Raw genomic sequence first — 12325 nt, 5'->3', positions numbered from 1 at the left:
TTGGAGGACAAATACCGGCCGTTAAATGGGACCGAATGGCCAGTCAAGATTACAGCCACAGTCACGGGAAAATAAGGTGCAGCCGATTTTGTACCAATACCACCACATTTATGGCCACAGTCAGCTTCTGTAGGCCCTCATGTTACACGTCAGGTCCACGACCTGTACCATGCCAAGGATCTGGGGCCTATGGTAAGGAGGGCAGTGGATCATTCAGACCCAACAGAGTACGCACTTCAAGTCATGCCAGACGGCACTTCCATAAAATATTTTGAGGTCCCTGAAACGATTAGCACTCAACGTCAGCATCACCTGGGGCGTGACGTTTTGGAATATGTCAACCCACAGCTCTGGAAGAATAGGAGATTCCTTACCTCGGCCGGCACAGAAATATCCCACCGGGGTTTAGTTAATGACTTACTTCAGGCCCTCCTTATGCCCGCGCAGATTTCCGTCATTAAATGCGCTGCCCATACAAACAGTAAGACCCCAGTTGACGTTGGTGATGAACGAGCAGATTGTGCAGTGCGGACAGCCGCGCAAATTCAGCAAGTGATGGTGCCTAAAATGTTAAGTCAGACTAAACATTCTGCAATAAATAGGTCTGCCTCTGACAAGCCAATGCCAACCATCCAAGACGTCATAAGCTTACAGGAGGACGCTGTTGAGTGATAAACAAATGTGGAAACGGTTAGGTTGCACATATGATTCTGTTTCTTCTTTATGGACCACGCCAGCACATCAGACTTGTATGTCTGATGTACTGGCTTTATGGGTCATCGAATGTGTACACTTTGCAACTCATTGTGGGGCTCGGGGGACTAGTGATTTGTTGCTGAACACTTGGTGGCACCCTAAAATGCAGGGGCTGGCCCAGAGTATCAGTAGTCGGTGTTTGATTTGTCAGCAATATAACACCGGCAAAGGTATCCCTTGTGGTATGAGGCAAACCCCGTTGCCCAGTGGTCCCTTTGAGACGCTCCAAATGGATTGCATTGAGTTGGAAAGGTGTCAATGTTGTCAATGTTATAAATATGTTTTGGTTATTGTGGATGTGTTCAGCAGATGGGTCGAGGCGTATCCGACTACCGATAATAAAGCTGCTACTGTGGTTAAAGTTCTGATGCGGGAAATCATTCCCTGGTACGGCATACCAGCTCAGTTAAGTTCTGATAACGGGCCTCATTTTATTGGACAGATTAACAAAGAGTTCTGCTCCCAGTTGGGCATACGCCAGCAGTTACACTATGCGTACCGGGTTGGTTGAGAGACACAATCAGACTCTCAAAACTAAATTGACTAAATTAAGAGCAGACACGGGACTGACATGGCTTAAATTGCACCCCATTGCCCTCTTCCAGCTGTGGGTTACACCTGCGGGATCGGCCCGGCTCTCTCCTGCCGAGATCCTTTATGGCAGGCCCCTTAGAACTCCCTGGAACCTGCATGTTCCCAGACTGGTTCAGTTTCACCATATGACTGAAGCAATGACTACCTATGTTCTAGCCCTCACTAAGGTTCTCAAGAAGCTTCATGGGCAGGTCCGCGGGTCTTACCCGTCACCGTCTCCATTACCTAGCTCACTTTCAGTGCAGCCTGGTAGTTATGTCACGGTCAAAAATTGGACTCGGAAAGGGTCGGAGCCACGATAAGAGGGGTCCTTCCAAGTTCTCCTTACCACCCCCACTTCAGTTAAAGTGGAGGGGCGGAGTGCTTGGGTCCACCTCCCCCACTGTAAAAAGGTTGGTCACTAACCTGCCTCCCTTCCCCAGAGCTGTTTTACAGGCATGGAGCATGATGGGGTGGCTATGCACCGCCTGTGTAATCTTCGGCCCCGCCTCGCTTGGAGTGACATCGGCGACGGAAATGGAAAAGGGAAGTATCATCTACACCTGTAACCTCAACCAAAATACAAGGACATTTCACTTATGCAGAGGTGACGTCCCCATATACGAGGACATGGTATTGACTCGTGGAAGGTCATCAGGTTAACGGACAATGCAGGACTCATGAAGCAATTGCACCGGTCCCGGCGATGGGAAGGGAACATTACATGGACATTGCCTTGTTTTTGGAGTACATGTAAATTTGATTTTGGATGTGTTAAGATTGGTGCCATAAAGGTAAAGTCAGACCGTGCGGAGAGGGTAGGAAGAGGTTGGGAGAGAGGGGGACTAGAGAGAGGACGGAGCGTGTGAGAAGGGGAGTACAACTAGAACGTAGGTTATCAGGAGCTATACTTAATTCATTTAGGACCCAGAATGAGGAAAACCTGGGTAGTATGAATCTCTTCTACCAGATCTACCACCGCTTGTATGGCTGGGGACGGGTTGTCTGTCATTGTCAGTGTTCCGAGCCACTGCCCGAGCAAGTCACTCTTCCTTACGATCCGGGTTCAGCACCACCGGCTATTTGCCTTCCCCTTCCTCGGGATAATTCCCACTCACAGTATGATAGGCTGCAACGGTGGAGGGCGTACATACCTAGCCACTTCACTCCCAATAGAGACTCCCGGTCGTACGAGAATTGTTTCAGCAGTGACGGGTACGGCTGTTTGCTGGTAGAGGTGGAAATGAATATAAATGTCTGTTCCCCACCTGTACGGACAGGAGGTGTCATATCACTCAGGCGTCTGGCCAATGCGTCTGTTACAACACCACGTGCGTTCCATTGAACGCCGGCCTCCAGCTCCTTTGTGGCTGGGCGAATGTCTCTCACATCACTGTTGGGACTAGGGCTTTCCGCATTGCTGGGAGGCCCGAATGGGCGTTCCAAAGCTGGATAAACTGGGCTACTGGGGGATCCCTACGCAACCGATATACTGATTGTGATGCTAGCCTGCACACGGAGCAAGGATACTACTTTTTTTAATGGCACAGCGACCAATATTTAGTCACCCCCATTTCCCCGCCAAATTGCTATCGGGACTCTAGTCTCTATCACAGTCCCCTGCCCCTTGGCGTGGATACTTCACAATCAGTTGGCACGCCGGGCAGTCTCTGCCGAATTCTGCGAGAACTGAAAAAAACCTCAGGTTCTCGCACCCAACCTGGGCCACTTAGCCGGATGGGGAATTCTGAGCGTCTAGACACTGGGAGGTGTGGGGGGGGGGGGTTCCTTGGCGGTCAGCGATAGGAATTATTTTATTTGTGGCCTTACCATCCTGGGAAACGAAACCTTGGGAGCCCTTGGGGCAATAACCAAGGAATTGTCTCAGATGCGGTTGTTTGCCATGCAGAACCGGTATGCTCTTGACTATCTTCTGGCCCATGAGGGTGGGGTATGCGCCATAGTGCAGGGCAAGTGTATCATGGGAGTTCAAGACCTAACCGCTAACATCACTAAATTTATGGATCGCTTATGGGATCACCTGGACGGTATGCAGGAACCTGGCTCTTGGGGTAACTGGAGATTCGGAGATTGGAAGGACTGGTTGATAAATATGGCCATGTATTTAGCAGTGGCACTCGGCTGCATCTTTGTGGGCCTAGCCATCCTTAAATGCGTGATGGGTAGAATGCAGGGTGCACTGGAACAGATAGCCGTTCCTAGAATCTTGGCTGTTAGGATCCACGAGGGTGCAGCGGATGATGGGGTGCTGCAACAGGAATTGGAAATGCAGCGACGAATCTCAGATAGGTTATCATGAAATGATAAAAGGAGGGAATGATGAATGTGATATAAAATAGTTAGTTCAAATATTAGTTACAGTAATGTAGATGTGAGCCAGTCTAATAGTAGTGAGTTCACAAAGCACAAAGGACAAAGGAATTCAGAAAGCATGGCAAGGAGGATGGGGAAAAGGATGCTGGGTAGCAAGAGGCCCAGGGTTAAGGAATGCGAAGTGAGCCAATCGGGATATATGGCCAGGTCAGGAGGGGTATAGGATGACCAATGGGAATCTTGTATGTGAAACTTGATGCCATTTGAATGTAGTTGCAGAGATCTCTTTGTTTCCGACCTCACTCGGTTTGAGAGATTTTAGGAGACAGCTTCTGTGTTCTGAGTCTCTGTGAAGTGAGTCAGCCTTGCAAGTTGGTTAAAAATAAATAATACTATACCTACAAATCCATATCGAGTTTTATTGAGGCCAGACTGACGGGTAAAGAATTCAATGTTTTGTCACCTTCGCCAATATCTTTGTGCCCACGTTTAAAAGTGATATGGGCCCATAGAACCCACACTCCGTCGGATCCTTATCTTTCTTAAGTAACAGGGAAATTGATGCCAGCCTCAAAGTTTGTGGTAACATCCTCTTCCCTATCGCCTCTTCAAACATTCCCACCATCAGCTGTACCAGCTTATTTTTGAATTTTTTATAATATTCCAACGGAAACCCATTCGGTCCTGCCACCTTCCCCAACTGCATACTTCCAATCACATCTTATATCTCCTGCTCCACTATCGTCCCCTCTAATGTAGCCCTTGTCGTAATATCCACTCATGTATATAATGAGATGCAGACAGGCAGTGATTGACACACAGGATGACCAGTAAGCACACAACACAGTGCAGCCAATCACCAGACAGGACACTGCCACTATAAAGCCAGAGGGCACTAGGTTTCCCGCTCTCTCTGGACCCAGCCACTGAGACAGTCAGAGTCCACGAGCTAGCACAGTGCAAACATCATGCGGTAGCTAGTAAGTCTGGTCAGGCTACTACAAGGTCTCCAGTCAGTTCAGTACAGTGTCGACCCACAGCTGAATATGTATATCAGTTTTATCGTTGAATAAAACAGTGTTGGATCTTCTCCAGTGTTAGACGTCTGTTTCTAGCTTCCCTGCATCGAGTGCAGTCCACATCGAACCTACCTGTCTAACACATCATGGTACCAGAGTGATACTGATCTTGATGGACCTACCTCGAGTGAATCAGCATTGACCAGCAAGCAGCCATCCAATGAAATGGAAAACATCCAGCCTCCTCCGCAGTTCTGCATCTCCGGCAATCTCGGCGCCAATTGGAAAATCTTCAAGCAAAAGTTCCTCTTGTACATCGAGGCCTCTGACCTCGAAGCAGCATCGGATGCCAGGAGGATTGCGCTATTTCTCTCCATCACGGGGAACCACGCCATCAACATCACCTTAGGTTCGCTGATGGCGAAGACAAAACGAAATTCAAAACAGTCCTGCTGACGTTTGACAGCCACTGCGACATTGAGGTGAATGAGAGCTTTGAACGGTACGTTTTCCAGCAGAGGTTTCAGGGTAAGGGTGAACCTTTTCAGTCCTTCGTGACCCATCTCCGCATCCTAGCGCAGTCATGTAACTATGACTCGATGGCTGATTTCATGATCCGGGATCAGATCGTTTTCGGGGTCCACTCCGACTCCCTTCGGCAGCAGCTCCTGAAAGTCAAACATTTGACCTTCTCTGTCGCTATCGAGATGTGCGATGTCCATGAGCATGCTAAGAATCGTTACTCCCACATCAGGGCGGCAGAAACTGCAAAGCTGGCCTCCCACGAGGCGGAATGGGTGCAGGCCATTGCACAAATGCAGGGCCTGAGCATCGAGGAGAGTGGCCATTTCGCACGCTTTTCCCGGGTCCCTGTGCATGCGTGCCACGACCGAGTTGACGACGAGCCCGACAACACGACTGCGCAGGTGCGTACGTTGACCGACCGCACTGCGCGATGGTGCACGGAACGCGCTGACGACGGCGTCATGACGTGTCCGAATTGTGGCTCCGCCCATTTAAAGTGTCAATGCCCGGCAAAAGGACGCCGGTGTCTACAGTGTGGCAAGCTTGGCCACTACGCAGCCCTTTGCAGATCTGCTCCACCGCTCAGCAGCCAGCGATCCCAGCTGCGGTGCAGAAGTGTCCGCTCAATACAACAAGGCATGCCAGATTCCGATCCCGACAGCCCAACAGACCCTGATGCTGAGTGCCTCAAGTTCCCATACCGGGTGGGCATCATAACTACACATGCGCTGCCTTCCACCACAACGGCAAAACACCTCTCGATCCCGACGACGAGTGGTGTGTTGTCCTCACAGTTAACAAGGCTTGCATCCGATTTAAACTGGACACCGGCGCATCAGCGAACCTCATCTCAAAATCCGACCTCGACACCATCCGCGCCAGACCAAGCATTCTTCCACCGGCCTGCCAGTTGCTTGACTACAATGGCAATGCCATAGCTGCCAGTGGCTCCTGTCAACTATCCAACAAGACGATCAAGGCAACACTGCATTTGAAATCGTCAGGCCTGACAGAGCGTCCCTGCTCGGTGCTCGAGCCTGCAAGCTCCTGAACCTGGTTCAGCGAGTCCACACCATGTCATCATCACCGGCAACGGCCTCGCCTGATGGAAACTTGCAAGCCGACATAGATGACATTATCACGCAGTACCACAGCGTATTCGATGGAATGGGCATGCTCCCATACCGATATAAAATCCTGCTCAAGCCGAATGCCACCCCTGTAATTCATGCACCACGCCGGGTGCCGGCACCCCTCAAGGATTGTCTGAAGAAGCAACTACAGGACCTCCAGGGCATCATATCGAAGGTCACAGAGCCAACAGACTGGGTCAGCTCCATGGTCTGCATAAAGAAGCTGTCAGGGAAGCTTCGCATTTGCATTGACCCTAAGGATCTAAACCGCAACATCATGTGGGAGCATTACCCAATACCAAAACGTGAAGAATTGACCAGTGAGATGGCTCATGCCAAATTCTTTACTAAGCTGGACGCCTCCAAGGGTTTTTGGCAAGTACAGCTGGACGCGTCCAGTCGCAAGCTGTGCACGTTCAACACCCCGTTCGGTCGCTACTGGTACAACCGGATGCCTTTTGGGATCATATCTGCCTCCGAAGTATTTCACCGCATCATGGAGCAGATGATGGAGGGCATTGAGGGGGTGCGAGTATATGTTGACGACGTAATTTTCTGGTCCACAACGCCCCAGGAACACATCACTCACCTCAAGAAGGTATTCCAGAGAATTCATGGACATGGTCTCCAGCTCAACAGGGCCAAGTGCTCATTTGGTCAATCGGATATTAAGTTCCTGGGTGACCACATCTCGCAGCAGGACATGCAGCCAGATGCCGACAAGGTCTCGGCGATCAACGCCATGAAAACCCCGGAGGACAAGAAGGCGGTCGCCGCTTCCTTGGGATGGTCAACTTCCTCAGGAAATTCATTCCCAATATGGCATCCCACACCACGGCCCTCCGCCATCTCGTGAAGAAGTCGACGGAATTGCAGTGGCTGCCCACGCATGAAGAGGAATGGCGCGAGCTGAAAGTAAAGCTCACCACAGCCCCGGTTCTAGCGTTCTTCGACCCAACCAAGGAAACCAAGATATGGACTGATGCAAGCCTGGACGGCATTGGGGCGATGCTCCTTCAGCAGGATGACTCCGCATCCTGGGCTCCAGTGGTGTATGCCTCCAGGGCCATGACGCCCACTCAGCAACGGTTCGCTCAGATTGAGAAGGAGTGTCTGAGCCTCCTGACAGGGATAGTCAAGTTTCACGACTGAGTTTACGGCCTGCCAAAATTCACGGTAGAAACGGACCACAGGCCTCTAGTCCATATAATCCAGAAGGATTTAAATGGCATGACACCTCGGTTACAGTGAATTCTTCTTAAGCTATGCCGCTACGACTTCGAACTTGTCTACATGCCAGGCAAAGAGCTGATCGTTGCAAATGCCCTATCCAGGTCCATTACCACACCGTGTGAACAAAGTGACTTCATCTGCCACATAGAAGCACAAGTGCAGTTGTGTGCCACCAACCTTCCGGCCTCTTACGAACGGGTGGTCCAAATTCGTGAGGAGACGGCCAAGGATCTCCTGCTGCAGCATGTGATGCAGCACCTTACCAATGGCTGGCAGAAGAGAAATGTCCCCAGTTCTATAACGTGAAAGATGATCCGACGGTGGTGGAGGGAATCCTTCTGAAACTCGACAGGATCGTAATTCCTCAGAGCATGCGGGCTATGGTGCTGGGCCAACTCCATGAGGGTCACCTTAGGGTCGAGAAATGCCGATGCAGAGCTCAGGATGCGGTCTATTGGCCGGGCATCAGCCAGGACATTGCCGACACAGTCCTCAACTTCCCCACCTGTCAGAAGTTTCAACCAGCTCAACCCAAGGAAACGCCGCAACAGCACGAGATCGTGACCTCTCCGTGGTCCAAAGTAGGTGTAGACCTTTTCCACGCCAAGGGGCGTGACTACATAATCTTGGTCGACTACGTCTCTAGTTACCCAGAAGTGGTGAAACTGTCCGACCTCACGTCGAAGGCGGTAATCAAAGCCTGCAAAGAAACGTTTGTCAGGCATGGGATTCCGCTCACGGTAATGAGCGACAATGGTCCATGCTTTTACAGCCAGGAATGGTCTGATTTTGCACAGTCCTACAACTTCCGTCACGTAACCTCCAGTCCCCACTACCCTCAGTCAAACGGGAAGGCCGAGAAAGGGGACCATATTGTAAAGCGGTTGCTGTGCAAAGCTGCAGACTCAGGCTCCGACTTCAACCTGGCGATGCTGGCATATAGGGCAACCCCACTGTCCACTGGGTTGTCTCCAGCGCAGATGCTCATGAATTGCACTCTGAGCACCACAGTTCCAGCCATCCATGTTCCAGACCTTGACCACCTCACGGTCTTACAGAAAATGTAGCAGTCACGGTTCCAACAGAAGGCCACATACGATGCTAATGCCATGGATCTACCCGAGCTGGCCCCAAGTGATCATGTTCGTGTCCAGTTGCCTGAGGGCGGCTGGTCAGCCACAGCTGTTGTGATCAAACAAGTGGCCCCAAGATCGTTCCTTGTCCGCATGGCTGATGGCTCCCTGCTACGGCGCAACAGACGGGCACTGCAGAGTTCCACGCCCGCTACCTGACCAAATTGCCCCGCTGCCTACGATGCTTCCTCCAGACGTACCCTGCCACGAGGCCACCGATCTACCAGCAATCCTGCCGGCCCATGCGACCACCGCGATGGCAGCGATCCCGTCTATCCATGTGCAGGCGGCTCCTGATCCACCTCTGCGGCAATCGACAAGAATTCGTCGCCCACCACAAAGACTGAATCTGTAGACTGAACTTTTGTACATTTTGTGACTTCATCGATTTAACCTCTGTAAATATTGTTTCGTTTGCCAAGTATCGGCACTATTGACACCTCCTATGTATATACGTTCATTTAGACACATTTTGTATATAGTCAGGCATATATATATATATACGCACGCACACCTTAGTATTTATTTATTTTTTAAAAAGGGCAGATGTCATAATATCCACTCATGTATATAATAAGATGCAGACAGGCAGTGATTGACACACAGGATGACCAGTAAGCACACAACACAGTGCAGCCAATCACCAGACAGGACATTACCACTATAAAGCCAGAGGGCACTAGGTTTCCCGCTCTCTCTGGACCCAGCCACTGAGACAGTCAGAGTCCACGAGCTAGCAAGTGCAAACACCATGCGGTAGCTAGTAAGTCTGGTCAGGCTACTAAAAGGTCTCCAATCAGTTCAGACCCACAGCTGAATATGTATATCAGTTCTATCGTTAAATAAAACAGTATTGGATCTTCTCCAGTGTTAGACGTCTGTTTCTCGCTCCCCTGCATAGAGTGCAGTCCACATCGAACCTACCTGCCCAATACATCAGCCCTGTCCCCCTCCCCTAACCTTGGGTGCTCCAGACCATCTACAAATTCCTGCATCTCCTGGCCTCCCCCAGGTGGCTCTGACCTGTACAAGCAATTCCTTAAAGACCTTGTTAATCTGATCTGGAGCTACCACCAACTTCCCTGCCCTGTCCCGCACCTGGACAATTTCCTTTGCCGCAGCCTCCCTCCGGAGCTGACCCGCCAACATACCGCCTTCTCTCTATGCTCGTAAACTGCCCCCCTTGCTCACCTCAATTGGCGCACCGCCTTCTTGGTAGATAGTCGGTCAAAGCTCGTCTGGAGTCCCTTCCTCACCCCTCACCACCGCCTTTAAAGCCTCCCAGACAACCACCTTCGACACCTCACCCGTACAGTTAAAACCAACATATTCCTCGATTATCTTTTCAGTTTGGTCACAGAACCCTCGGTCCCCCAACAGTCCCACATCTAACTTCCACCCTGGTCTCTGTACCACCCCTTTCTCTAGTACCATATCCACCCAATGCGGAGCATGATCTGATATTGCAATTACTGAGTACTCCAACCCTTTAACCCCAGCCAGCAGCGCCTTCCCCACCATAAAAAGGTCGAGCATTTGAACATAGAACATAGAACTGTACAGTATAGGCCCTTCGGCCCACGATGTTGTGCTGAACTAGTCTGAAACTGAGATCAAATCAACCTACTCCCAATCATTCGAGTGCACTCCACATGCCTATCCAAAACCGCTTGAAAGTTCCTAAAGTGTCCGACTCCACTACCATAGCTGGGAGTGCGTTCCACGCCCCAACCACTCTCTGAGTAAAGAACCTACCTCTGACATCCCTCCTATATCTTACACCATGAACCTTATAGTTATGCCCCCTTGTAACAGCTACATCCACCCGAGGAAAAAGTGGCTGAATGTCCACTTTATCTATCCCTCTCATCATCTTATACACCTCAATTAAGTCACCTCTCATTCTCCTTCGCTCCAATGAGAAAAGCCCTAGCTCCCTCAACCTTTCCTCCTAAGACCTACCTTCCATCCAGGCAGCATCCTGGTAAATCTCCTTTGCACCCTTTCCAATGCTTCCACATCCTTCCTATAATGAGATGACCAGAACTGCACACAATATTCCAAATGTGGTCTAACCAAGGTTTTGTACAGTTGCAGCATAACCTCACGGCTCTTAAACTCAATCCCCCTGTTAATAAATGCTAACACACTATAGGCTTTCTTCACGGCTCTATCCACTTGGGTGGCAACTTTCAGAGATCTATGGACATGATCTCCGAGATCTCTCTGCTCCTCCACATTCTTCAGAACCCTGCCGTTAACTCTGTAATCCACATTCAAATTTGTCCGACCAAAATGAATCACCTCACACTTATCAGGATTAAACTCCATCTGCCACTTTTCAGCCCAGCTCTGCATCCTATCAATGTCTCTTTGCAGCCTACAACAGCCCTCCACATTATCCACTACTCCACCAATCTTGGTGTCATCAGCAAATTTACTAACCCTACCTTCAACTCCATCATCCAAGTCATTGATAAAAATCACAAATAGCAGAGGACCCAGCACTGATCCCTGTGGTACACCGCTGGTAACTGGGCTCCAGGATGAAAATTTACCATCTACCACCACCCTCTGTCTTCTATGTGATAGCCAGTTACTGATCCAATTGGCCAAATTTCCCTCTATGCCATGCCTCCTTACTTTCTGCATGAGCCGACCATGGGGCACCTTATCAAACGCCTTACTAAAATCCATGTATAAGGCATCAACTGCTCTACCTTCATCTATGTACCTAGTTACCTCCTCAAAGAATACAATCAAACTTGTGAGGCAAGACTTACCCCTCACAAATCCGTGCTGACTATCCTGGATTAAGCTGTATCTTTCCAAATGATCATAAATCCTATCCCTCAGGACACTTTCCAATAATTTACCTATGACCGAAGTGAGACTAACTGGCCTAGGATTCCCAGGGTTATACCTATTCCCTTTCTTGAACAAGGGGACAACATTCACCTCTCTCCAGTCTTTTGGCATTATTCCTGTAGACAGTGAGGACATAAAGATCAAAGCCAAAGGCTCTGCAATCTCATCCCTCACCTCCCAAAGAATCCTAGGATATATCCCATCAGGCCCAGGGGACTTATCTATCCTCAGGCTTCTCAAAGTTTCTAACACATCTTCCTTCCGAATATCTACCTCCTCCAGCCTACCAGCCTGTATCGCACTATCCTCCTCAACAACATGGCCCTTCTCCTTTGTGAACATTTGTATAAACTTAAAGACAGCATGACCGTACCAAACCAGCCATAGAATCATAGAATCCCTACAGTGCAGAAGGAGGCCATTTGGCCCATTGCGTCTGCAACGACTCTTTGAAAGACCACCCTATTCCCAAGCCTATTCCTGCAACTCCACCCTAAGGAGCAATTTAGCATGGCCAATCCACCTAACCTGCACATCCTTGGACTGTGGGAGGGAACCGGAGCATCAGGAGGAAACCCACAGAGACACAAGGAGAATGTACAAATTCCATACAGACAATTACGTGTGGTCAGAATCAAACCTGGATCCCTGGTACTGTGAGGCAGCAGTGATAAGCCAGTGCTTGCAAAATGCACAACACAGTATCCAACATTAGATTCTACGATGGACAGCATTTGCAAAATATGTGCTA

The sequence above is a fragment of the Scyliorhinus torazame genome, chromosome 8 (assembly GCF_047496885.1).
Source record: "Scyliorhinus torazame isolate Kashiwa2021f chromosome 8, sScyTor2.1, whole genome shotgun sequence".
In the NCBI taxonomy this organism is placed as follows: Eukaryota; Metazoa; Chordata; class Chondrichthyes; order Carcharhiniformes; family Scyliorhinidae; genus Scyliorhinus; species Scyliorhinus torazame.
This window is presented reverse-complemented; position numbering follows the sequence as displayed.